Source organism: Raphanus sativus, chromosome 4 (assembly GCF_000801105.2).
Source record: "Raphanus sativus cultivar WK10039 chromosome 4, ASM80110v3, whole genome shotgun sequence".
NCBI lineage: Eukaryota > Viridiplantae > Streptophyta > Magnoliopsida > Brassicales > Brassicaceae > Raphanus > Raphanus sativus.
Genome location: NC_079514.1, coordinates 48,414,665 through 48,417,662, shown reverse-complemented (window position 1 = coordinate 48,417,662; position 2,998 = coordinate 48,414,665). Strand labels below are relative to the sequence as shown.

The 2,998-nt window shown below is 36.0% G+C and overlaps 1 long non-coding RNA gene across 1 annotated transcript; it reads left to right on the top strand.

Moving 5' to 3' along the window:
• The first annotated feature begins 881 nt into the window (after positions 1-881).
• Positions 882-2,197, top strand: LOC130510768 (uncharacterized). Its single transcript, XR_008944517.1, has 3 exons — positions 882-1,042; positions 1,243-1,290; positions 2,014-2,197. It is a non-coding gene; the product is annotated as an uncharacterized LOC130510768 (long non-coding RNA).
• Positions 2,198-2,998: the final 801 nt, after the last annotated feature.

The following is a 2,998-nucleotide window of genomic DNA, read 5'->3' as shown; positions in this document are numbered from 1 at the left end:
TAATCGTAGATATACATCCATTTGTATAAAAGTTAGAGCGAATCGGACATCTGTCTCTAATTTTTTATTTATTTGTGACTTACTTTCCTTTTTAACGGGTATTAATTTTTAATATTTGCTTTATTTCGAAGACTTATAGATATTTAGATTTTTTGGATTGAATGGAGTCAGAATTGTTATTCGAATTAAATATTTGGGATAAAATGCCCATCCTGATTGTACGAGAGTATCGTTCCTTGTGCCATACATGCACGACCAATTCTACGTGTGTAACGTATACTTACAGATATGTTTTTCTTAAAATTATGATCTTCGTAAACAGTTTTTTTTTTGTTAAATGATTTTCGTAACAGAAATAAACCTTGAAGCAAGAACTCAGGCAAAGTCATTGAGCTTACAAGGAAATTGAAAAGGATCAGACAAAGTTAGCATAAAACTTCCTCGAACTTGTGGGTTGGGAGCTGAAGTGCGTGCATGATATTGATTTGAAGCGCTTATATATACTTTTAGAAACTTATATATTTACATGACTAAATCCAAATCCAAACAATAGTCATATCCTATGAATTGAACTTTCTTACAATCTTACTAACCTATAACCTATGAATTGAACTTGACAAAATTGACGACAAATATTTAAATAATTGTTCATCTTCATGAAATATGATGCTAGACAGTTAACGCTATTACTACAGACAAATGCGAAGTTTTTGCCCTTCCTCGTAACAAAATATCTGGTTTGGATGATTATTTCTGTAACGACCCTGATCCATGGCAGTGGCCCATTTGTTTTTTTTTAATTAAAACCCAAAACCCTTTCTATTCTTTTTGTCCCACATTGGAAGTTTGAGCTTCTCACCTCTCTTCCCTCCTTCTATATAAGAGACTCCTTCTCTTCTCTTTTTTTCATCAAGTCAAAGTATTCTTTGCGCATGACAAACTGTTGAATTATTCAACGACCAGTCACTAGTCAATTTTTCCGGTGAGATTTCCGGCGAGCTTCCAGCGGGATTTCTGGGCGAGCTTCCGGTGGGGTTTTCTAGTAAGTATGCCGCTTCCATATTTTCTAGTTATAGGAATCTATTCAGAGAATTCTATTTTAGGGAATCCGCCATTTTTAGGAAATTTCTATTTTAGGAAAGTTTCTATTTTGGGAAAGTTTCTATTTTAGGAAAGTTCCTATTTTTGGAAACTTTATTTTCCTGCGACTCTGAGCCTAAGTCGTTAATCCTCGTGTTGCAGTTGACTTCAGTTGATCACTTCCGTTGTTTTTTCCGGTCAGTTGCTAAGGTGAGGGCTATTCCGTTAAATCCTGAGCTAGTTTAGTACTATTATTATTAAAAGTCTAGTTTCGAAATATGATCTGTCTTTGTGAATCGAGTCTGTTTGAAAGTCTTGGTTGCTTATTATTATTTTGATTGTTAAACTGGAAATAGGATAATAGAGGATTCAACGATTGTGTGAAATGATTGACGTTAAAGACTGTTATATATATGTATATATGTAGTTATATAGTAAGGACTATGTGGTGAGTGCGGGGGCCCAGAGTGATTTGGGCTAGCGACGCATATGAGTACGGGGGCCCAGAGAAATCTGAGCTAGCGACGTATAGAGTGCGGGGGCACAGAGACATCTGAGCTAGCGACGCATAGTGGATGAGTACGGGGGCCCAGAGACGTCTGAGCTAGCGACGTATATTGTGTGGTGCGGGGTGCAGAGACGTTTGCATATCGACGCATATTGGTGGAGTGCGGGGGTCCAGAGATGTCTGGACTATCGACGCATATTATGATATCGTATATCCGTATAAGGAGAACGCAGGGTGTGTGGACTAGCTATGTACCATCAGCGTATTGTTTGTTTTGTGTGATGTGCTAGGCATCTTGTCTGTTCATGCTAGAGCTATTCCTACATAGTCGTAGTGCTATGTGCTGAGTCTGTGGTTTGCGGATTAGCATCCCATACCTCACTGAGTGACTCCCCTGTTACTCACCCTCTTTTTCCCCCTTTCAGGTGAGATAGCCGAGCAGGAGTGATTGCTTTCGGATTGGTGCTTTGGGAGTTTTATTCTTATTTTCAGACTTCGGTTTTATGCTTTTATCGATATTTTCCGGATTTATTTTATTTATGCTATTATTGGATTATGGTGTTGAGTTTGACTTTTGAGAAGTAATAAATGGAGACTTTTATGAGATTATTATTTATTATATTATTTTAGAAAATCGGGGTATTACAATTTCTTTGATCCCAAATCGAGTTGAAGCAGATAAGCTGGCAGACTTCAGACCTATTTCATTGTGAAATGTCTTATTTTTTTTAATAATTGGTTTTCATCGTGAAATGTCATCTACAAAATTGTCTCTAAGATTTTAATTCGTAGGCTGCTGAAAGTAACACCAAAGATGGTTCAAATATTCAATGGGTGTTTATTACAGACATGTTTGCAAAAAGTGTCTTGCAATGTAAATTGTCCAAAGTTTTGACAGATCAAGTATTTCGAAGCGAGGTCTTCTAAAGATGGACTTAAGAAACACTTTTGATTTGGTAGAGTGGGATGAATGAACGACAATACTAGTAAATAAACAATCCAAATTACAACGTGCTAAGGCTTATTTGCCAGAAACATGCTAAGATTTCCAACAAAACTTCTACTAATATCATACTCTAAAAGTTAGCCATATATACAACAAATGGACGTATCTTTTTTCTTTTTCTTTCGAAACTTGAATGGAATGTTTCTTTTTGGTTAACATTAAATGTTTTCACAACCATGGCTGAATTCATTAACTGTGTCATAATGTTTTCACACGCATATTTACCCTTGTATTTTCATAAAATAGTTAAACCCGGGTCAATGATGACACAGACCAGTGGCGGAGCCAGAACTTTTTTTTACCGGGGTCAAAAAAATATAAAACATATAAAGTCTAAAAAGATTGCAAATGTAATTTTGCATACTAGAATTATGTATTCTATAAGCTTGTATTCAAAACTACAA